The 25,473-nt window shown below is 38.3% G+C and overlaps 1 protein-coding gene across 1 annotated transcript in view; it reads left to right on the top strand.

The window, feature by feature from the left end:
• LOC105473674 (synaptotagmin 16) overlaps positions 1-25,473 on the top strand; it is a 249,868-nt gene that overhangs the window by 3,830 nt on the left and 220,565 nt on the right.

Raw genomic sequence — 25,473 nt, 5'->3', positions numbered from 1 at the left:
CTGGTACAGTCTGATGGGAAAGAAGTGTATGGCTGTAATACCGCAAAGATATATTTATTTGCGTTTTTCGGTAATATACATAGGAGCTGGAGATCCTACAGTATCTGTGAATACATGGACTCCTTTTTTATAAGGAGTTTTAAAAATTATTTTGTGCTAGGTGACTTGTTAATGGATTTAACTGTTTCTGGGAACCATCATTTTTTTTCAGCACATGGAGGGTGTCTTGAACATGTGAGATGTAACGTGACAGGATTTTGTGTTTTAAACTACAGATCATTTACCTGTCCTTATTTTTTACCTCCCCCAGTCAAAATGCTTTCTAAATCATTTTATACCTGGAATTAAGGTGCAGTAAACTTAGAATTATGAAATTGATCACAGATTATATACTTATGATCAGTTTACTGTTTAGTTAAGAAATTCTTGAATCTTATTAATATTTCAGATGACAGACTACATCTTACAGAAATACATGTTTAAAATGTAAATTGCTTTAATTATTCAGAAAGTGGGTCGTTCTATTTGGCATTTTGAAGTAGTATCAAAATGAGATCTTTAAAGTTTACCAAAATAAAGGAAACCACCTTTTTAGTCTGAAAAAAAAACTATTATGAATCCTCATGTATAAGTATTTGTGTGGATATATGCTTTAATTTTTCTTGGGTAAATACCTAGGAGTTGACTTGCTAGGTTATATGGTAGATGGGTACACATTTAGCTCTACAAAAAATGGCCAAGAAAGGAAGAGTGGGGTCGGGAGAAAGGAAAAAATAGTTGCCAAAATGTTTTCCATAGTGGCTGTACCATTTTGTATTCTCTCCAGCAATGTATGACATTTCCAGTTGTTTTACATCCTCTATTATACTTGATATCATCAATTTTTATTTTTGTCATTCTCATGGTTATAAGAAGATATCTCATGTTGGTTTTAATTTGCATTTTTCCAGTGACTAATGATATTGACCACCATCTCATATGCTTATTTGCCATCTGTACCTCTTCTTTGGTAATGTATGTGTTCAAATCTTTTGTTCATTTAAAAATTATGTTTGTCTTATTATTGCATTATGAGGGTTCTTTAATGTGCATATGAGTTGTCAGATACATGTTTTACAAATATTCTCCTGTAGTCTGTGGCTTGCCTTTTAATTTTTCTAACAGCATGCTTTAGAGAGTAAAAATTTTAAATTTTGATAAAATCCAATTATTGTTTTTTCTTTTATATTTAGTGCCTTCTGTGTTCTACATAAAAAATCTTTGCCTAATCCAGAGTCAAAATAATTTTCTCCGATGTTTTTTCCTAGAAGTTTTATAGTTTTAGATGTTATATTTAGATCTGTGATGCATTTTATATTTTTGCTTATGTTGTGAGCTAAGGGTCTAGGCTCATTTTTTTTCATAAGCACATGTAATCATTTTAATAGCACTTGTTGAAGATTATCCTTTCTCGGTCGCATTACCTAGGCATTTTTCTTGAAAATTATTTATATATGTTTGAGATTATTTCTGGAGTCTCTTTTCTCTTTTGTTGATCTATATGTATATCTTTATGCTAATGTCATACTGCTTTGATTACTGTAGCTTTTTATATAATAAGTGTTGAAATCAGGTAGTGTAAATCCTTCCACTTTTTCTTTTTTTTCAATCCTGTTTTGGGTAATCTAGGTCATTTTATTTCCATGTAAATTTTAGAATTAACTCACCATTTTCTATGAATAAATTCTCCCTGGATTTTCTTGTTTGTACATTAACATTTGTTGAGAAAAAGACATAAATGGCATATACGTTGAAAAGGAGGAAGTAAAACTCTTTATTTGCTGATTTGACCTCACAGTGACTCATTTCCTCGTGTGGCTTGTGAGAATTTTGCTAGTTTGTTTTCAGTGAATTTCCCCATACCCTGCATCCAGAAGACCCATATGCTCTGAACTATGAATTGGAATCTACATAAAAGCTACTAGAATTAATAAGTGAGTCTAAAAAGATGCAAGGGAAAATATACAAAAATTGTTTTTCTATATACTAGCAGTTAACTTAAAACAATATTATTTATAATGAAAATACATTACTATTTATAGTAAAAAAATACTATTTACATCAGCATAAAAAATATGAAAGACGTAAGAAGTGATTTAACAAGTTTGTACTGTTGAATAGGATGACCTTGCTCCCAGTCTTGGGGAAAAGCATTTAGTCTTTTACCATTAAGTCTGCTGTTGCTTGTAGATTTTTCATAGATGCTCTTTATGAAGTTGAGGCAGTTTCCTTCTACTCCTAGTTTGCTGAAAGTTTTGATCAAAAATAGATGTTGAATTTTGCCAAGTGCTTTTTCTGCATCTGTCAAGAAGATCATATGGTTTTCTTTAACTAGTCTGTTAATATGTTGAATTACATTGAGTTTTGAATGTTGAATCAGTCTTGTATTATTGGGATAAACTCCACTTGGTCTTATGTATACATTTTGGTATATTTTGTCTTCATTTTTATTCATTTCAAAACATTTAAAAATTTCCCTTTTGACTTCTTTCAATCATGGGATATTTATAAGTATGTTCTTTAGTTTCCAAATATTTGGGGGAACTGTCTAGAAACTTTTTTATTATTGATTTCTTATTTAACTCTCTTTCAATAACATTTGTATGAGATGATTCCTTTTAAATGTGTTGTTTTGTTGCCCAGATTATGGTCTGGGTAAATGTCCCATGTTCACTTTATAAGAATATGTATTTTGCTTTTGTTGGTTGTTCTACAAATGCTGATTAATTTTATTGATAGTGTTTTTCTAGTGTTTTAAATCCTTACTGAATTTCTGTCTACTTTTTCTATCAATTATTGAAGTTCTGGCATTAAAATATCCAACAATACTTATGAATTAATCTATACATTTATCCTTCTAATTACATCAGCATTTGCTTTGTGCATTTTGAAGTTTTTTTATTATCTGAATAAACATTCAAGATTGCTATGTACTCCTGATGACCTGTTCCCTTTATCATTATGGCATGATCCTTTTCTTTGGTAATATTTTATTCTGAAATTTAACCTTAGTATAGCCCCTCAGCTTTATTTGGTTAGTTTTAGTGTGGTTTATCTTTTTTCTATCCTTTTTACTTGTAATAATTCTGTCTTGTTACTTAAAGTGTATTTCTTGTAGATAGCATACATAGTTCAGTATTGTTCTTTTATCCAATTTTATATCTGTTTTTTTCGTTGGTGAGTTTAGACCATTTCCATTTAAGGTTGGATTTAAACCTACCATTTTATTATTTGTTTTCTATTTGTCTTCTACCTGTTCTTTGTTTTTGTTTTTGTTTTTTTTTTGCTTTGTTTCTACCTTCTTTTGGATTAAATGAAAATTTATTAATATTATGTTTTAGGTTTTTTTTTTTTGGCTTATTAGCTCTACTTTTTTTGTTGTTTAATGGTTGCTCTAGAGTTTACAGTATAACTTTTAAATTTATCATCATCTACTTTCAAATAATATTACAGTGATTCCCACATATTTTAAGAACCTTAAAATTGTATAGTTCTATTTCTTTTCTCTTGGTCTTTGTGTTGTTGTCTTACATTTTACTGCCACATGTGTTATACACCCAACTGCTATGGACTGAATATTTGTATCCCTCCACAGCTCACCTGTTGAAGCCGAATGCCCAGTGTGATGGCATTTGTAGGTGAAAGCTATGGGAGATAATTAGGTCAAGAGAATGGATCCCTCATGAAGGAATGGATCCTTCCCTTATGGGAAACCCATAAGGATTAGGGTCCTTATGAGAGACATGAGAAAGTTTACTTTCTCTTTTTTTGCTCTCTGCCAGAAGATGGCTATCTGCAATCCTGGGAGCCGGCTCTAACCAGACACATCTTCCAGTGCCTTCAGCTTGGAATTCCCACCCCACAGAACTGTGAGAAATAAATATTTGTTGTTTAAGCCACCAAGTCTGCTAATTTGTTATAGAAGCCCAAATTGATCAAGACACACAACAATATGTTATTATCTTTGTTTTAGAAGTTATCTTCCAAAGTATACTAAAAATAAGAAAAAATTTATATCTACTCACTCTTTTACCATTTCTGATGCTCTTCATCCCTTTGTGTAGATACAAATTGCCATCTGGTATTATTTGCCTTCTACTGAAGGACTTCCTTTACTATGTGCAGTGATGCTCATGATATATTCTTTTAGCTTTTGTATGTCTGAAAAAGTATTTACTTTTATTTTTGAAGGATATTTTTGCTAGGTATAGAATTCTAGTTTGTCAGCTATTTTGTTAATTGCTTTAAATATGTTGTTCCACTGTCTTTTGACTTGCATTGTTTCTGATAAGAAATATATTGTCATTCTTATTGCTGTTCCTTTGTATGTAATGTGATGTCTTTTTTTTTTCCTGCCTACTTTTCAATTTTTCTTTGTCACTGGTTGTTTAGAAACCTGATGATGATGTACCTTAGTTTGGTGTTCTTACTGTTTCTGCTTGGGGTTTGCCAAACTCCTTGGATATATGTGTTTATAATTTTCTTCATATCGGTAAAATTTTTTGGCCAATTGTTTCTTCAAATATTTTTGCTATACTTCCTTTCTCTGAGACTCCAGTTATATGTATAGTAGGCCACATGATGTTGTCTTCTTTTGAATTTCTTTTCTTAAAAGTCTTTTTTCTCTGTGTGTTTTATTTTGTTTAGGTTTTATTGCAATGTCTTCATGTCCCTAAATCTTCTACAATGCCTAATCTTCTGTTAATCTCATCCAGTATATTTTTCACCTCAGTTATTTTATTATTCATCTCCATAAATTTGATTTATATCCCATTTTATCTTCCATTTCTGTTCTTAATGTGCTTTTGTGGAGTACATTTATAATAGCTGTTTTAATTACCTTGTCTAATGATTCTGTAATCTCTGTCATTACTGGATCTGTTTCTAGTTATTGAATCCCTCCCACTCCTACTCCCCATTTTTCTTTTTTGCCTGCCTGGCGATTTTTGGTTGGATATTAGATGTTGTGAATTTTATATTGGATGGTGCTTCATTTTATTTCTTTAAGTATTTTTGGCTATGTTCTGGAAGGCAGTTAAGGCCGCTTGACTTCATCTGGTTTTGTTGAAACTTGCTTTTAAACCTTTTTAGGTGGGTGTAAATCATCCCATAATCTACTGCTAATTTGGTCCTACTAATGAGGCAATCAGCCTTTAAGTATCCCACTTTATATTCTGTATATCAGTATTTTTTGCCCGCTGGCTAGTGACAACATAAATTATTCCCAGCTTTTCATGAGCTCTAGGGATTTTTTGATTGTACCTTTCTGGTGGTTCTCTCCCTTGTCTTGTTAGTTTCTTAATACACATGTGCTGATCTGTACTCAAAGACTCAAAGGAAATCCTGTCTGTGAATGCTTCTTCTGCAGTGCTTTACCCCATAAATTCTAGTCACTGTGGCTTCCCCAAACTCCACCCTGCTTCTATTCAACTCAGCAAGACTCTGTTCTGGGTCTGTTTGGGCTCCCCTTCCCTGTTCCGTGACATGCTCTCCAGGCAGTGAACTGGAGCACACACAGGGATCACTTTATTCATTTGTTCTTTCTCTCAGGGAACACCATTTAGTGTTGCCTGCTTTCCTGCATCTTTAAAACCATTATTTTATATATTTTGTCCAGTGTTGTGGTGGTTTAAGGCAGAAAGAGAAATTTAATCCCTATTACTATATTATGATCAGAGCTGGAGTCCTTAACTAACTTTTGCACATGAAATTACAATAATTATAAAAACAATACCACATTATAGACAACATATTAAAGGATATAAAATGCCATTCTATGAAGTGTTATCATAGCACATTTTCTTTCAATATTTTTTTGTCCTCCATGAAGTTTTTAGGCAATATTGTTAGTAAAATGAGACTTTGGAGTTGCTTGACCCTACAATTTATTATCAGTGTTCCATTTTTAATTTTTTTTTTATCTTGAGAATATTATCTTTAAGACTTATTTTCTTACCTGTAAAATGTGTGGATAATTGTACCTTCCTTGCACTATTGTAGCAGGGATTGAAAATAAAATATGAAGTGTTCAGTAAATAGTAGTTATCAATAGTTTCAATCACACTATGTATGCAGCTTCATACCCTGATTTTAAAACAATTATAAGCATTAGATATATTGTCTTATAGCATTGCTTGATGCTTAATGAATGACCCAATGCATACTCATAAACTCTTCCCTTATTTTTGTTTATTTCTTTGTAAATACATATTTTTAATTGATACATGATAGATGTACCTATTTTTAGAGTACATACAATATTTTGATACTTTCATATAATGTGTAAAGATCAAGTCAGGGTAATTGGGATATCAATCCTCTTAAATATTTATCTTTTTTTATGCTAGGTCTTCCCTTATTTTTGGATATCTGGTTTATTTATAATTTTCTCCCTTAATATATCATCATATCTAGGGCTGTCTTATCTAAATTTAAAAGTTCTTAATACAGCCAATTTGAAGATAAGTCTTGATTTGAAACATGTTTGAGATCTCCCTGCATTAGTTCACCTGAATTTAACTGGATCTCAGCAGCTTCAACTCTTCACTGTACTTTTCTTGCCCCTTCCTGTTTCTTCTCAAGAGAAGACAATTTCTTGCTCATTATTTTCTGTGGTAACTGAGAAGAGGAACTGAGTAGAAAGGTGTTGGGCTGCTAAGACCCAGGGCACATCCCATATAGAATTCTCTCTACTCTGTTTTGTGCTTTGGGAAATGCAGACGTTGGTTCAGCTCCCCTCATCACAGCTCACGGCTTCTCTTGTTTTATTCTCTTTCAGGGCAGGGAGTTAGCTCTTATCTGTTTGGATGCCTAATTCAATCTCTATTTGACTGTGTTTAGTTTTGCATACATTGTTTATACTTTGGTAAAAATAATTCATTAATCTTTTCTAGTAAGCAGTTACAATGACAAAAATTTGATTTTAAGTAGAATACAGATGAGACTCATACTAAAACACTGTATTCATAGATAGGATAGGATGTATCCAGAAGCAAATTCATTAGCCTTATCTGTTTGGTTTTTTTCATGAAAGGCAATCATTTGTTAAAGAGGGTTCAATGTTTTACTGAGAATGGGCCAACTAAAATATTGACTGTAGATAGATCCTTCCTGGGAAAAGAGGACCCATGAGTTGTAAAAACCTGTGAAATTTAAGAATATGATCTCAAATTGGCCCTAGTGTTTGCTGTTGCAAGCTTGGAGAGTCCTTGGTTGAAAAAGTATAACTCTTTCCCTGAAAGCGTTATAGGCTTTTCCTATAATCTGAAGAGAAACCACCATGCCACAGCCAATCAGGAATGAAAAGGGGTGAGAGGATGGATAGGCATTTTTCCCTGGTTCATCTCAGGCCTCTTTCTGTCACCCTGGGTTTGCCTGGCTTCTCCTTAACAAAACATCTTTCGTTTTTCTCCTACTGTCTTTCCACCAGAGCCCTAGCTGCCACTGGCCCCTTCCTTTGTACTTACTGCCCATGCCCATTGGCCATGGAGCTTGACATTTTTCAGAATATTCATCTGAAAATGAATCTCTTCTGTGAATAACATTTATTCATAGCCTAACTTTGATGCATTTTTTAAATTTTAAAAATCCTTTTCTCACATGAGTAGGGGAGGTACAAAGTGAGCAAAGTGGGAAGAGAATTCATGTGTAACACCCCAAGGGTGAATATTCACAGGAGGGCAAAAATATCCTTAATTAATGAACCATTTCCTATTCTGACCAGTAATCTAAGCTATCCATCATCATATAAAAAACAGAACTACATGTTATGATAGCCAAAAGTAGGATGATGTGTTCCTCTAATGTGTGGCCTTCTAGGAAACCATAACTGATTACAGTTCTTTCTAGAGGTATTAAAACGGGATGGTGGACCTTTTAAAATTTTTGTATGTATCGTGAAATTTTGGATATTTTTAGTGAGGAGTTGTCAGTGTTTTCAGTAAAGGAGAATATATTCTGCCTTCAGTAATTGCATTAATACACAGAATAATTAATACTCAGAAAAATACTCAGATTAATACTCAGAAATAGAAAAATATGATGGCCAATTTTGGGGGTGAATTTGGAGGTAAGAGCGGCTGATGGCACCAGCTTTATAGAGGACGGTGAATATGAACCATGAACTCTAGTTGCATAGAATTTTGCAAAACAATTTTGTTCCTATTGACAAGGGGCAGTCCCTTTCAAAGACATTACTGTGGAAAACTCTATTAAGTTCAGGAGAGGAAAGTGAGACATGGAAATACAGTTGTCCCTTGAACAATGTGGGCTTGGACTCTGTGGATCCACTCACACATGGATGTTTTCCCACCAGACAGTACTTGCAGGATGCGAATGCCACATATCTGGAGGGCCGACTTTTTGCATGAGTGGGTTCCACAGGGCCTACTGCAGGACTTGAGTGTATGTGGATTTTGGTATATGCAGGGGGTGATGGGCCCTAGAACCAATCACTTGTGTATACTGAGGAACAACTGTACATGCACAATATGTTTTTATATCAGACAAGGTACTGAGAGTATTTCTTTCTTGTGTCATCACACCTTTGTGCCCAGGTATTATAGTGCTTTAAAGATAAGTCTTCATACTTTTAATTTATATTTGAAAAAAAAAATTAGTGTCCATCCAGATGAGACTCTTTGGGACCATAAAATAGACAATGTTCTCTAAAGTATCCAAACTGAAAGCATAAATGGCTCTTGTATTAAATAGGCTAGTTTTATAGAATTTAACATTTTCAGAGCCAATGAAGCAAGATTTTTTTTTAACATGTTCTAACATTTTGCACATAAGAAATTTTCCATTTGGTGTGAGGCATGTGCCAAATGATGGAATGTATTGCCACGTTAGAGTCTGGTTATTCTAAATATAAAATTAAAAGGAAAAGTAGAGGAGATGAGCTCCAGAAAATGGAAAGAAAACACACTGAATTTTTTCTCTCTGGGGACATTGGAATAGTTACCTGAGCACTGAAAACTTTGCTATGCAAAGTGCAGTTGTGGACCAGTAACCTGCCTGGGAGCTTGTTAGAGCTGTGGAATCTTAGGCCTGCTAAATCAGTCTACATTTTGGCACAATTGCCATGAGATTCATAAACAGATTACAGTTTGAGAAGCATTGCTCAAAATTGATGAGGGCTGCTCTGTGCATCACCTGATATCAGTGTTATGGCTTTAGAGTATACATGTAATACTTCTTGATCCTTGGGGAATAGTCTTATACAAAAATGGCTGTGTCAGCCTGTATCTTCCTTCTGTGACTTTGACCTTTCTATGTTTGGTTACATTCCTAGTTGAAAGTGAGGAATCAGGGAATCTTTGGGAATTAGAGACATTTATGTGGATTGGGTGTACATAAAATAAAGACTGGAGACTCAAGAATTAGGAAAGAGATGGAAAATTTTGAAGGGTAACAAAAACTTCAAGGATATTATTTGTTTTCATGTAGTTAAAACATTAAAAATTTTTTTCTCATGTAAGGTTTTTGTTGTGGCAATAAACACCAATGCTGGTTGATTTAAGCAGTAAATGAATTGTTTAAAAGATGCTACTTGGTTCACAGATTTCTGGGAGGGCTGGAGAGCCAGGTTGTAGCCATGAAGCCAGGGAGAGAGCCCAAGTCAGCCTGCAGAGCTGGGTTGGTGGATACTCCTGTTACTGCAGAGCACTAGAGGCTGCAGATTGCACCCCAGGTGCCATTGGGACCAAACCATGCATGCCTGCACCAGCCCTACATTGTGGGGCCTCTGTATTCCTTGCAGCATCTCTGTTCCCAGAGGGAACACTGGGTGATCTCTGTACACTGGGGTGGGTATGTCTGATTGGTGGTGCCTAGACCATGTTCCTTTGTCCCAGGTGCCAAGGAAGCTGGGAAAGCAAGTCTTTGGTATTTTTGCAGTCATTCTGGGAGGTGACCACTGCCTTTTTAGGTTGGGGAATTTCCCAAACCTAGTTCTAACCTAAGGTTCAGATACGGGTGGATAAAAAGAATTATAGATGTTTGATAGAGTTGCATGTGTGTGTGTGCATGTGTGTGTGCACATGCATGTGTGTGTGAGTGTGTGTTTGCTAGGGATATTTATTTCAATAGGGCATCTTCCTGAATTTATGATGAAGGTCGATAATGGAAAAGCAGGATTCATTTTGCATAATTTTGCTTTTTTGTTAAAAATGCTAACATACATATAAAATCAAGAGTACTGATACTTGTTTCAGGTTGCGTTTAACCGGAAAAAACTTGTTTTCTGTGAGATTGAACAGCTTCCTAGCACTCACTCTGAAATATGCAGTTCATTGCATTTGCTTTCTAAATGAGAACCACATTTAATGAAACCTTGACCGTGTAATCAAGATAATGAGGGATTTTTAATTTGCCTGAGTGACTCAGTTGTGGAGTACACACTTTGACTTGTGTTCGGATGGGAGGTTGAGAAATTATCACTGCCTTGGTGTACATGAGACACAAAGCAGAAAACAAAATCAGCATGCGCTGTGTCATATTTGTACTGAGATAACACCGAGGAACAGCTGTGACTCTTTCAAATGACTCCATTTGTTTGATAATTGCTGGGTAAAAATAGTGCCACTATTGGTTATTTCAGGAAGACAGATGGCGTTCTAGATTATGTTCCTTTCCTTGTACCCAAAAAGAACAGGAGCAAGTCTTTCTGAAAATTACTGTCTGTGTGTGTGAAATAGCATTGGGGAAGGGGACAACACATTTCAAGCTTCTGCCCTGCAGGTACGTAGGGAGCAGGGGCTGCGCCTTAAAGGAAACAGGGAATTCAATTATTCCAGCCTGAGCTAGGATGGGAAATCAAGGCATCTGTCTGTTGCTTAGGAACAGAAATATCTTGTGCCTCAGCTACAGCTGGAGAAACCAGGTCATTTACTTTCAGAGTTCACCTACCGGTTATCCAAACAGAGCTGAAGGAGCAAGCACCTCTTTTCTCCTCCTGGCAGGGGCTGTTTTTCTCATCAGGCCTCCTACCTTTCTTCCAGTCAGCAAATTCTCTGTTGTTCCTAGTGTATTTCTCAAAACTGTGCCAATCAAATTACAGTACTTCTTGGGGAGGCGGGTGGGAGATGATCGGTTTTCTTCAGGAGCTGGCCCTTGGGTCTTTTTCCCTCCCAGGAAGCCTGGGGACTGGAGGTGGTGGAGTGTGGTACTCAGCCTTTTGTCTGAATGGCAGGCGTGTGATGGTTTGACATCTGGTTGGCATTCTTGTCTGCACCTCAGGGAGAGAAGGTTGTCACACACACTCCCACGGTCCCACAGTTAGGTCTCGGGTCAGGCAGGGAGGCAGAAACACAGATCTTTTGTGAGGCATGAGGACCCCACTTCCTGTGCCAAGGGAGGACCGTGGATTGCACCCTTACCTGTGTCTAGGAATCTCTTTTGAGATCTTTCCAAAAAACACACACCTGAGACTTACACCCAGAAATTCTGCTTCGTTAGGTCTGAGGTATAACCTGGGCTCCTGAGGGTTCAAAAGTTTCCCAGGTAATTAGAGCTTAAAAGTCATTCCCATTTTTCTCCTTAGCCCCTGCTAAAGAGTGCTGGACTCCCAGATCCAGGCTGGGCATAGAAACGCTTAAGCATGGAGTTCCTGGGTGTCCTCATTTCTGTCCAGAGTTGAGAGCTTGCCCTGTGCCCTTCTCCCTGGGGAGCTCTGTGTACTCAGGGTCACATGATTCCTGCAACAGTGGGTTCCTTGGTCTTCAGTTTGGGTGGGAACGTTTACTCTTTCAGGAGCACTCAGAAGGAGAATTGAGACTTGTAGCTGGGTGGAAACATTCTGAAGTTATTTAGGCGTTAACTAGACAATGGGAAACTGGTAGGTAGAACCTTAATCCCTGGGTGTTTCTGACTAAGCAGGCCGATAAGAGCAGAATGTCCCAGGCACATAGGCACACACTGCCAGTACACCTGACCTGGGCAAGGCCTTGGGGTGTATAAACACTGATCATTTCTACTCACTGTTCTCCAGGGATCCCAGGAAAATCAGATAGTTTCAATAAGAGTATTACAGTACGCAGAGGCAAAAAACTTAAAAGGACAATGAGATATAGTTCCTTTTTGCGTCTTCTTTTTATCTTCACAAAGAAAAAAAGTCATTATATTGAAAATGAAGGTGATTAGAAAAGCATTAAAATATTCTCAGTATGTTTTAAACATTTCTCCTAGAAAGCCACAAGCCAAAGGCAGTTATTTCTTGGCTCCTTTTTGCTCAGTTACGTAAACGTCCATTTGTGGGAATACCAGAGTTGATCCGGAAATCTCAATTTCAAGAGAGCTGAGAAGTAGACTTGTTATCGCGAGCATGAAAGGAAACACTGTGGGGCAGCTTTAATTTTCATGACTCTCAAATGCGGGGACGTGACTGAAGCACACGGTGTCCGATTTTCAGTTGTACCTGGCCATGAAATCAATCTCTGAGTCTACATAGCCACACTTGAAACAACCTCACATCTCTCACACTGGCTTGCCAGATCCGAGGGACTTTGATTTGAGAAAAGAAAAGGAAGACATTTCCACCATTCATACCAAAACCTGGGTTTTTGAAGTAATTTGAATTTCTGATCCTTTTTTTTCAGCCTCTACTTGCCTCTCTTCCTATCACTGCAGAATCCAAAATAAATTCGAAGCTCTCCCTCTTCTGTGGACTAGGAAGAGTCAGAGAATTTTAGAAAGATTTTTGCCAACCTGCTGTGGGAGGTACAGAATTTCTAAATAGCAGGGTCTTGGAGTGGTATTCTAGGCACTATTAGAGGATTCATCTAGAGGCAATGTCTATGTAGCAAGCATACTTAGTTTGCAATGTTTATATTTAGGATAATGAGAGTGTTGGCTCTAAACCCCCAGACTTCCCTTCAGTGCTACCACTGTAAGCTATGAATAATTTTTTATATACAGAATTGGATATCTCTCCCCAACCCTTTCCTGCTATTAATTTTTTTTTTAAGTGTGAGTCCATTTCTCTTGATACACTCAATGTGTGTGTAAGGAAGAGGGCCAACCATATCCCACCTCGGAATACCACCGAAGCAGCCAGGACAACTGTGTTATTAATACTTTTTCTTTTTGGCTTCCATAAGGATTTAAAAACAAAAACAGAGAAATGTGCCTTTTCTTTTCTCTCTTACTTGATCTTCAAGTTAATAAAATGAGTGACAGAGAGATTACAACTGTGAAGAAGTAAGGATGCCCTTTCAGCCAAGGGTACTTGTCATGCTTTCATCTCTGTGCTCTTGGAAAATAGTAAGATCTCAATAAACATTCTCTCTTAGCACTTTTGACAAACAATTCACCTGTCTGGACTTCAGCTCTAACATTGCATGATTTATGATTTTAGGACCCAGATAATAATATTGCCAACCCCCATTTCCATGGATCCCTTGCTGTTTCATCACCAATAAATGGCACCATCTTCAACATCTTTGTTTTAAGGTACCTGCTGTCTGACTCCTGTCCCACCCTCCTGGCCGGAGCTTCTAGTGTTATCACCCCACAGACCTCTAATCCATGGCCTACCACATTTTCATTGTCTATGATCCCCTTTCTCTCTTTTCCTTTTTTACTAGTTTAGATTCCACATTATATCATTTAAGCAGTAAATATGTCAGAAGAAAAATGCATAATTATGCTCAGTGATCTACAAATTCCTGACATTGATGTAACATTAGCCCTTGACACTGCCTAGCAATCCTGCCATCTATCCTTTGGATTTTTGTCCTTCTACTCTCCAGAACAATCACACTGTCTTCTCTCACCCCAGCTTTCTGGGCTCCTTTCCTATTCACTCTTAGCTGACTATGTTGCTTCCAAATTTACTGAAAAGATAAAAGTAGTAAGGCAGGCCACATGCCCATTATCGAATCTAGCACCCCACTTATGTCTTTATTTGCACTCCATTTCCCACCTCTGTCTGCATGAAATGTCTTAGTTCCCACCAAAAGCTGCTTCTGCTTATTTACCTCCAATGCTGCCACAGATATACTGGGCATGCATTCTCATTTGCCCAATTCAATGATAGTTTGCATTTGTTGGCCTGGCATAACCATGAATAAATAGTTCCCCCTAACGTACCCCAGTTTGTATGACAAATTATATAGTCCTCTTAATCATGTAACAAACTTCCATATATGGTGGGGGGTCTGTTTCTGGGCTAGCGGGTCAGAGCATCTCTGTGCCCACATCATACTGTCTTAGTTGCTTTACAGGTGGTCATGTAGCTTTAACAAGTCCATACACAGGGCAGAGCAAGCATTCCTTTCTGTTCTTCAGATGTGTATCAGCTTTTTATGGTCCTGTACTATTTCGTGTGTATTTTAGAATTAGTTCGTAAAGTTCCACAAAATCCTGTTGGGGTTTTGATTGGAGTTTCATTGAGTCTCTAGATCAATTTTGGAAGAATTAAATCACTGCAAAATCAAATCTTCCTATTCATTTACACATATATTGCTCTATTTAGTTTTTCCTTAATATCTCTCAGCAAAATTTTACAATTTTCTGCCTGCAGGTTAAATACATATTTTGTTAATTTTTTACTAGATATTTTGTGGTTTTTGTTTCTATTGTAAATAGTGTATTAAAAATTGAGCTTTTTTTGTTGTGGTGCTGTTGACTTGTGTATTATTCTTATATGCAGCCACTTTGTGGAATTTTTATTTATAATGATTTATAAATTTGTCAGGGTTTTCTTTATATGCAATCATAACACTTGCAAAAATGATGGTTTTGTTTTCTTTTTTCTAATCCTACTTTTAAACAATGTGATTGACATGTAGCATACATACAGGAAAGAGCACACATCATAAGGTCACCTCTTGATACATCTTCACAAAATGAACACATTTATTTAACTAGCACCTAGATTAAAAAACAGAACATTATTCGCATCCATGAAGCCCCCTGGTGCTCTCTTCCATCACTACCTCCCCAAAGAAAAATGCTTGTGTTTTTAATATATTTTTTTTCTGGTCTTATTGACTTGGCTCTTGCAAAGTTCCCTTTCTTAACATAATCACTTTCTCCCTTTCTGCTGGAATATTCCCAGTAACATACAAATGTGCTTTACAATCTTCCGTCTTAAATCTGAAATCATTCTCCCTTGACCTTATTTATGTCCCTTTCTAGCCAGTGCTCCATTTGGCTGCTCCCCTTCTCAGCAAAACCTTTTGAATAAAAGTTCTATAGCCACTGTTTCTACTTCTTCACTGTACAGTTTTCTTTCCAACTCACTTTTATCTGGCTTCTGTCTTGGTATTCCACTAAGGCAGCTGTTGTCACGATATCAGTGTCGTCCTTGGTATCAAATCCAATAGACAGCTCTGTTAATGTCCTCTCCATCTCTTAGTATCATTTGATATAATTAGCCCTTGCCCATTTTGAAATACTTCATTTCATGCTTCCATTTTTGCATTTGGGTGACTACTTGTTGAATGCCTTTCTCTTCACCTAAACTCTTAAGTTCCATAATGGCTATGGTGATGTATGGCTTTTTCACTGTTCCATTCCCAGTGTCTAGTCCAGTGTTGACATTAGATTGACAAATATTTGTTGCCTGGGCTTTAGGGGTGACAATAAACATTCCAGTCACTTTTGTCTCATGTCTACTTAAATGTCTTACAGGTACCTCAGCCTCAACAGGTCCAAAATATGTTTATCATCTTCTTCCACAGACCCCTTTTGAGTATATACCAGTAACATCCACTAAACCAGAAACCTTAACTCCTTACTTTTTCTCATCCCCACATCCAATCCATGATTTCTGACCATGCTACTGCCTGCATACTTCTCCCAAATCATCCTCTTCTTTCTATGTCCATTTGCATTCTTCTGGCATGCCATTAGATTGAATTACTGAAACAGCTTCTAATCTGTTTTTGTTCTGAACTGTTCTGAACTCTGGTATTACTTCCTCCAATTAGTCTCCACATAGCAGCCAAAGTGATCCTTTTAAATATACAAGTCTAGTTAAATCACCCTCATATGGCAGACATTGTGCTATATACTATCCTCCCAGTTATAAAAATAGAATGAACAAAGGATAAGAAACAAGAGAGTACAGGATTGCACTATTAAAAACAAATTACATGATAAGTAATTTATAGTTAATTTTAATATCACTATTCTTCCACATTTTCAAAGTATCTGTATTAGTCCCTTCTTACACTGCTATGAAGAAATACCCAAGACTTCTTCACAGGGCAGCAGGACAGAATGAATGCAAGCAGGAGAAATGCCAGATGTTTATAAAACCATCAGATCTCATGAGACTCATTATTATGAGAACAGAATGGGGAAAGCTACCCTCATGATCTAATTACCTCCACCTAGTCTTGCCCTTAACACATGGGGATTACAATTCAAGATGAGATTTTGGATGAGGACAAAATCAAACAATATCTTCCTCCCCACCCCCTCCCATATCTCATGTTCTCATATTTCAAAACATGATCATGCGTTTCTTATTGTCCCCCCAAATCTTAGCTTATTTCAGCATTAACCCAAAAGTCCAAGTCCAAAGTCTCATCTGAGACAAGGCAAGTCCTTTCTGCCTATGAGCCTGTAAAATTGAAAGCAAGTTAGTTACTTTCTAGATACAATGGGAGTACAGGCATTGGGTAAATACACCTGTTCCAAATAAGACACATTGGCTAAAACAAAGGGGCTTCAGGCCCCATGCAAGTATGAAGTCCAGTAGGCCAGTCATTAAACCTTAAAGTTCCAAAATGATATCCTTTGACTCCATGTCTCGCATCCAAGGCGTGGGACTTGCATCCTCTGAAGCAATGGCTGGAGCTATACCTTTGCCCCTTTTAGCCATGGTTGGAGCTGAAGCAGCTGGGATGCAGGGCACAATGTCCTGAGGCTGCCCAGAGCAAGGGAGCCCTAGGTCAGGCCCAGGAAATGAATTTTCCCTCCTAGGCTTCTAGGCCTGTGATGGGAGGGGCTGCCAGGAAGGTCTCTGACATGCCTTGGAGACATTTTCTCCATTGCCTTGGTGATTAATATTCGGCTGCTCATTACTTATGCAAATTTGTGCAGCTGGCTTGAATTTCTCCCCAGAAAATGGGTTTTTCTTTTCTGTCACATCATTGGCCTGCAAATTTTTCAAATGTTTTTGTTCTGCTTCCTCTTGAACACTTTGCTGCTTAGAAATTCTTCTACTAGCTACCCAAAATCATCTCTCTCAAGTTCATAGTTCCGCAGATCTCTAGGGCAGAGGCAAAATGCCACCGATCTCTTTGCTAAAGCATAGCAAGGGTGACCTTTACTCCAGTTCTCAACAAGTTCCTCATCTCCTTCTGGGACCATCTGAGCCTGGACATCATTATCCATATCACTATCAGCATTTTGGTCAAAGCCATTCAAGTCTCTAGGAAGTTCCAAACTTGCCTACATTTTCCTGTCATCTGAGCCCTCCAAACTGTTCCATCCTCTGCGAGTTATCCAGTTCCAAAGTCGTTTCCACATTTTTGGATATTCTTGTAGCAGTACCCCACTCTTGGTACCAATTTACTGTATTAGTCTGTTCTTACACTGCTGTGAAGAAATACCTGAGACTGGGTATTTTATAAAGGAAAGAGATTTAATTGACTCATAATTCCACATTGCTGAGGAGGCCCCAGGAAACTTACAATCATGGTGGAAAGCAAAGGAGAAGCAGGCACCTTCTTCACAGGGTGACAGGATGGCATGAGTGTAAGCAGGGGAAAGGCCAGATGCTTATAAAACCATCAGATGTTTTAAGACTCACTAACTATCATGAGAACAGCATGGAGGAAACTGCTTCCATGATCTGATTACCTCCACCTGGTCCCCACCCTTGACATGTGGGGATTATGGAGATTACAATTCAAGATGAGATTCTGGGTGGGGACGCAGCCAAACCATATCAGCATCCTTTGGATTTCACTGCCACTCCTGTATCCTCTACAACTACACACCCGTCAGTGGCCTTTCTCTTTCTCCACCTACCTTTTCTCCAAATTGAAATCTCAGGACTATTTTTCAATAATAGCAGGTAGATTTTCAGTAACTACCAGAAGAAGGAAGTATATAACTGGTTATCTGGGTTGATGAGCTACCCAGCAATCCATTCATCAGCAATAAGTCTTGTAAAAACATTAAAAAGAAAACTCTTCAGGCTTCCTTTATTAATATTAGGATTGTTAGAAGTCATCAAAAGTTAATTTATTATACCTCTCCTCCTTTCTTAAACACAGATCTTCAACTAGTTAAGGAAGTACATTCTGTATTATTAAAGGCACTGTGCTTCAGTCAATGATATGCATATACCCTACAATGAAAAAACCTAGGTTTAAAGTGATAAACAGCTTCGCTGCTCCACTGATTGGAAGTTGCTGCTTGCAAGAAAGCCTGACCAGTTGAAGGACAAAGTTGAAAAGTTCTTCGTTTTTGATGATGTGCCCTCTTTTTAAATTTGAGGGCAACAAGTTGTGACTACTTTCCTGCTTCCAGAATTAGCAGGAGTAGCAGGACAAGATTAATAGGTGGGTTCATTATGCCTAAGAAGTTGACTTTTTTTTTTCCCACAGAAAATAATTGCTTTTTTGGAGTGCAAAAAGCTTTTGCTCATGCACTGTCAAGATCTGTTATGCTGATTGGGGGATGAAGTCACTCTTCCCGCTGTTTGTAGGGCACAAAGTCCATAAATGTGATCGGTGGTTTTGTACAGCATTGAAAAGTCTCCAGAAGATTTCTCTCTTTTGGGACCCACTAAAAACCAGAGGACTCCGGGAAATAAAGCCAAATTGTGCTCTTTTGATGTGGGGCCATAAACATAATGGAATGATTTTTCCCATGAAAGATCTGAGCAAAATAATCTCTACTGATTTATTTGACTGAGTCACATCCAGATTTCCTTCATTCTTAGGTGCTATTGCTTCAGAAAGTATCATCACAATTTCATTATCTGTCTAATACTGTGTAAACAGATACCTTATTTCAAATGGACACAAGGAGGTAGTGGAGTAGAGAGTAAGATCCTGGGCTCTTGAACAAGACTCTTGGATTCTAAACTTGATTCAGCTGGTTTTAGAATGTTGGGTGAGTAACTTACTTTTTCTTTGCCTCAGTTGCTTTATCTAAAAAGGGAGAGAGGGTAGATAATTACCTCCCATGGCCATGGAGTGTTTTTGTGAGGATTAAATTTATTTATGTAAAGTGCATGGCAGATAGTGATGACTGTTATTATTATTACTGAGGTTGCAAGGACTGGCTGAACATTCTCTTGTGGCATTCAGGGAACACTGAAGATGAATTCTGCCTAGCCTTAACATTTGTGGGTAGATGAATCCTTGCACATATAGTCAGATAAATATTTAATAAGTGGTCATTGGGGGGTTGACAAAGCAAGGAGACATTTAGAAAACATACAGAATCCTGTTTTAGAGTGTCTTAATTGATAGATCTTATTTCTATTTACAGGCTTACTTTGGAGATATTGCAGGTTTGGTTCTAGACCACCACAATAAAGCAAATATCTCAATAGAATGAGTCACACACATTTTTTGGTTTCTTAGTGCATATAAAAGTTATGTTTACACTATTATATAGTCTATTAAGTGTGCAATAACATGATGCCTTAAGAAGTACATACCTTAATTAAAATATTTGATAGCTAAAAAATACCAACAATCATCTAAGTCTTCAGTGAGTCATAATCTTTTTGCTTGAGGGTTTTGCTTCGACGTTGATGGCTGCTGAATGATCAGGGTGGGTTGCTGAAGGTTGAGGAGGTTGTGGCAATTTTTAGAAATAAGACAACAATGAAGTTTGCTGCATTGATTGACTCTTCTTTTCACAAAAGATTTGTCTATAACGTGTGATGCTATTAGATAGCATTTTATCCACAGTGGAACTCTTTTCAAAACTAGAGTCAATCTTCTCAAACTTTGCCACTTCTTTATCAACTAAGCTTTTGTATTATTCTAAATCGTTTGTTGTCACTTCAGTGATGTTCACCGCATCTTCACCAGGAGTAGATTCTGTCTTAAGAAACCACTTTGCTCATCTGCTCATCTGTAAGAAGCTCTTCCTCATTCATTCAAGTTTGATCATGAGATTGCCTCAATTCAGTCAGATCTTTAGGCTCCACTTCTAGTTCTAGTTCTCTTGCTATTTCCACTGCAGTTACTTCTCTACTGAAGTCTTGAGCCCCTCAAAAGTGATTCATGAGGGTTGAATTCAACTTCTTCCAAACTTCTGTTAATGTTGATATTTTGGCTTCCTCCCATGGATCACAAATGTTCTTAATGACATTTAGTGAATCATTTCAAGAAGGCTTTAATATGGTAGCAGTAGCCTTATGAAATGTATTTCTTAAATAATAAGACTTGAAAATTGAAATTCTTCCTTGACCAATGGGCTGCAGAGTGGATGTTGTGTTAGTAGGCATGTAAATAACGTTTATCTCCCTATACATCTCCATCAGAGCTCTTGGGTGACCAGGTGTATTGTCAATGAGCAGTAATATTTTGAAAGGAATCTTTTTCTGAGCAGTAGGTCTCAACACTGGGCTTACAATATTTAGTAAACCATTCTATAAACAGATACGCTGTCATCCAGGCTTTGTTGTTTTATTTCTAGAGCATAGGCAGAGTACACTGAGCATAGTTCTTAGGGGTCCTGGGATTTTCAGAATGGCCAGTGAGCACTGGCTTCAATTTAGTCACCAGCAACATTAGGCCCAACGAAGAGAGTCAGCATGTCCACTGAAGCCTTGAAGCCAGGCATTGACTTTTCTTCTCTAGCCATGAAAGTCCTAGATGACATCTACCAATAGAAGGCTGTTTGGTATACATGGAAAATCTGTTGTTTGGTATAGCCATCTTCATCAATGATATTAGCCAGATCTTCAGGATAAATTGCTGTAGCTTCTACATTAGCACTTGCTGCTTTGCCTTGCACTTTTATATTATGGAGATGGATTCTTTCCTTAAACCTCATGAACCAACCTCTGTGAGCTTCCAACTTTTCTTCTGCAGCTTCCTTCTGCACCTCTTAGCCTTCAAGAGTTAGGGCCTTGCTCTTGATTAGGCTTTGGCTTGAACAAATGTTGTGGTTGGTTTGATCTTCTATCCAGACCACAAAATATTCTCCATATCAGCAGTAGGGCTGTTTTGCTTCCTTATCATGCCTGTGTTCACCGGAGTAGCAATTTTAATTTCCTTCAAGGACTTCTCCTTTGCATTCACAACTTGGCTAACTGTTTGGTGCAAGAGGCCTAGCTTTTGCTCTATCTTGGCTTTTGACATGCTTTTCTCACTCAGCTTTATCATTTTTTTCTTTTGATTTAAAGTGAGATATCTGTGACTCCTCCTCCACTTGAACACTTAGAGGCCATTGTAAGATTATTAATTGGCCTAATTTCCTTTTATTTATTTACTTTTTTTGAGATGGAGTCTCACTCTGTCACCCAGGCTGGAGTGCAGTGGCGTGATCTTGGCTCATTGCAACCTCCGCCTCCCAGGTTCTAGCGATTCTCCTGCCTCAGCCTCCCGAGTAGCTGGGATTACAGGCACACGCCACCATGCCTGGCTAATTTTTGTATTTTTAGTAGAGACAGCGTTTTACCATATTGGCCAGGCTGGTCTCAAACTCCTGATCTCAAGAGATCCGCCTGCCTCGGGTCCCAAAGTGCTGGGATTACAGGTATGAGCCACCGCGCCTGGCTTAATTGGCCTAATTTCAATAGTGTTGTGTCTCAGGGAATTACTAGGTCCAAGAAAAGGGAGAGATGTGGGGGAATGACTGGTCAAGGGAGTAGTCAGAACACATATAGCAATTATTGATTAAGCTTACCGTCTTATATGGGTGCAGTTTATGGTGCCCCAAAACAATTACAATAGTAACAGCAAAGGTCACTGATCACAGATCACTATGACAGATATAATAATAATGTAAAGGTTTGAAATTATTGTGTGAATTACAAAAATGTGACAGAGACACAAAGTGAGGCATGTGCTGTTGGAAAAATTGTGCTGATAGACTTGCTCAATGCAGGGTTGCCACCAACCTTCAGTTAAAAAAAAAAAAGCAATATCTGTGAAGTGCAATGAATGAAAGCATAATAAAACAAGGTATATCTGTATTTTTTTCTACAATGATGAAGATAAAGCTAATAGCTGTCTCTCTATAACACCACGTCTTGTAATCCTCTGTCACATTTAGGTTTTGTGCTGGCATTGGTACAAGGACTTAGGGTCACATTCACCGTAGGAGGCCCAGAAAAGGTCATGATAGTCATTGCATGAAATAGGGTATTTAGAGCTGTTAAAGAAAAAAAAGATTCAAAAACTTGGTAAAGTCCGTAAGGCAGACTTTATTCAAGGGAGGCATGGTGATAGTTGCAAGGACCATTGCCATAGGGTCTTGCAGTGGAGGAGAGAGACTGGACTCAACTCTGACTCCAGCAAGGACAAGTAGGGGTTTATAACCACCGAGCAGAGTAGGGGTCAGTGGATGGAAAATGATCAAGGAAACTTCAAAGATAAGGGGTTACTGGCTAAGCCAAATTGATAGAATTATTGCTGAAGGCAGGCCAGTTTATAAGATAGACGGTGGTCAGATGCCGAGGTTGGGGACATTTTCCCTGAACTGACTGCTATAGTTTAGATGTTTGTCCTGCTAAACCTCATGTTGAAATCTGATCTCATTGTTGGAGGTGGGTCTCTAATGGGAGATGTTTGGGTCAAGGGAATGGATCCCTCATGAATCCATTAATGTCCTCTCTGGAGGGCAGATAAATGAGTTCTTGCTCTATTAGTTCCTGCAAAAGCTGTTTGTTAAAAAGAGCCTGGTACTTCCCTCTGCTCGCTCTTGCTCGCTCGCTCTCTGTCTGTCTGTCTCTGTCTCTCTGTCTTGCTCACTTTCTCTCTAGTTATGTACTCTCTGCACAGGCAAGCTCCCTTTTATCTTCCACCCTGAGTGGAAGCAGTCTGAGGCCCTCCCCCAGTGCACAATCATGAACCTTCCAGCTTGCAGAATCGTGAGCTAAATAACTCTCTTTTCTTTATAAATTACCCAACCTCAGCATTCCTTTATACCAACACAAAACAGACTAAGACACTCATTTAGCAGTGTTCTTGCTCAAACTGGATTCAGCAAGGACACAGAGAGAACCCCAAGGTCAGCCTAGTCAAGCAGAGGACTCAGAGGGGCTGGATCCAAGTTTTGATCAAAGGAGGCAGTCTTTGTCACAGCCACTGGGGACATACAATCAGGCCACATTCAGTCAATAAGAATAACCTTTTGTAAGTGGAGAAAGATCACGAAGAGGCAGGATATTGCTCTCTCCTGGGTTAGGAGGATCATGAGCAAGCCTTTCTTCCTTCTCTCACATTTAGTTTCAGATGTTCAAGACTGTGTGGGCACTTTGGTGGAAGTGAAAAGAGTAAGAAAGACTGGGAGCTTCTGGGCTGTGGGCAGTTTGGGTTGGTTGTTGGAGGGAGGATTGCCACCCTGGACAAAGGAGGGGCCAGGGGAGTTCCCAGAGCTGTGGATATGGGGCAGGCCCCTGGGAATCATTGAGAAGGGGCTTTGGGTTTCCTTTCAAGTTGCCCATCTCATTTCATAGGTTAGTGAGAGGGACAAGGATTCACGTTCACTGCCCCAACCAAAGTGGAAGGGCTGTATTTGTCCCTGAGTTCCAGATCCAGGTAGTTGGGTGGTCTTAAATATAGTCAAGAATGTTTCCTTAATGACAAAAAAAAAAAAAAAAAAAAAAAAAAAAAACACCAAACCATACAATTTTTACTGCTATAGAACTACAATTTTTACTTCTTTTTAGAAGAAAAACCTGAGCTCCTTTGCTGCAGTATCTTTTTATATGCATCTAGATTTTTATAGAGCCTTAAAATTCATTGATACATGAGAAACTGAGGCCACCGTTGACAGCAATTGTGTGTGTTAGTAAATAGCGTATGTTAGTAAATAAGGGTAGCTGAGGAAAACCGAGCCTCTGGGATTGTATTGAACAGTTTCATAGCTGTGGTGCTGTGAGTGAATGGGAGGGAGCTGGCTTCCTGCGTGTGGGGGTTGGTTGGTGAATGAGGAAAATTAGCGTGGCTGGGTTGATTTTTCTCTTTGAAAAGACTTTGTGCCCAGATGTCATACATATTGTTTAGCTTGAATAAATATGAAATATTCTGGGGGAAATAAATATAAGTCCCTGGAGCGCAGAGACTCTGTTGCAAACTTCAGTTCAGGTGCTTTCGGTAATAAGAAAGGAGGCGACATTGTCTCCGATGTGTGAGTGACCCCACAGACATTAGGCTTTTGGTTAAGGTACTTTCCTTCTTTTGCCTTTTAAAATTCCACTCATCACTTCATTTTTCTTTCGGCTCTAGAGAAAACCAGACTGTTTTATTCCTTGATGAGCATTTGAGAACTGAATCCTTTAATTTATCTTTTGGTCCACCTTCCAGGACATGTGTGCACATGCATACACACACACACACACACACACACACACACACACACACACACACACACACAATTTATCCATCTCTCTCTTGCTTTTGCTCTTGGTGGCAAGCACATCTTCACCTTTTTCTTCCCCGCCTCGCGAATTTGAGCATTGATTCACATTTCAAGTCAGTTGCTTCTTGCTGTTGCTATTGAGAATGTGACATCAGGGAGATTCAGAACAATGCATTTCAGCTCACTGTTGACTCATGTTGGATGATTTCAGCAGCAGCAGCTCAAGCTAGTGGCCTTTGGGATCAAGGTAATGTGCCCGAGTAGCTGCCACTGCAGCGCTGAGAGGACAAGTAGGGCTGGAGGGACCAACAGCTGGGACCCTTCCAGAATTCTAAATGATCATGCAAAAGGCAGAAACAAGACAGTTTGCATCAGGAAAAGGTGATAAAGGTAGAACAACTTATTAGAACAGAGAACAAGATTAAGGGAGCGATAGGGAAAAGAATGAAGCCAGAAAATATAATAGTGTATAATCTTAGGCTAGGATCCTACTGAATAAGTCATCTGGTAAAGTCTGAAAGGATAAGGTAGTAGAGATGCTCTGAAGATTGAAAGTTCTTATTTTGGTAGAAGGTAGTCAATTCTTGCTGGCTGTGTTATATAATTATGTGTCCATGTTTTGACACATATGTTGCTTTCATCTATTTTAAAGGTTGTTTTGGAAAATATAAAAAAATTCCCTGCAGCAAATGGCAGGACCCCAATTAAAATGATAAATGCAAAAGAATTTATTGACTCATCCAGGGGCGAGGCTGACTGGGTTTGGCTGGACTGAAGCATTCAAAGGAAGATCTCACTTCCCTGCCTCCCTCCTTCCCTTCCTTTTCTACTTTTCTCTCCATTTACTCCCCTTTCTGCATCTCTACCCCTTCTCCTTCGCCCTGCATCCTCCCACCATAAACCTCTCCTCTTCCTCCCTTC

This window comes from Macaca nemestrina, chromosome 7, assembly GCF_043159975.1.
Source record: "Macaca nemestrina isolate mMacNem1 chromosome 7, mMacNem.hap1, whole genome shotgun sequence".
NCBI lineage: Eukaryota > Metazoa > Chordata > Mammalia > Primates > Cercopithecidae > Macaca > Macaca nemestrina.
Note: the sequence above shows the minus strand (reverse complement) of the source record. Positions and strands in the feature narration are given on the sequence as shown.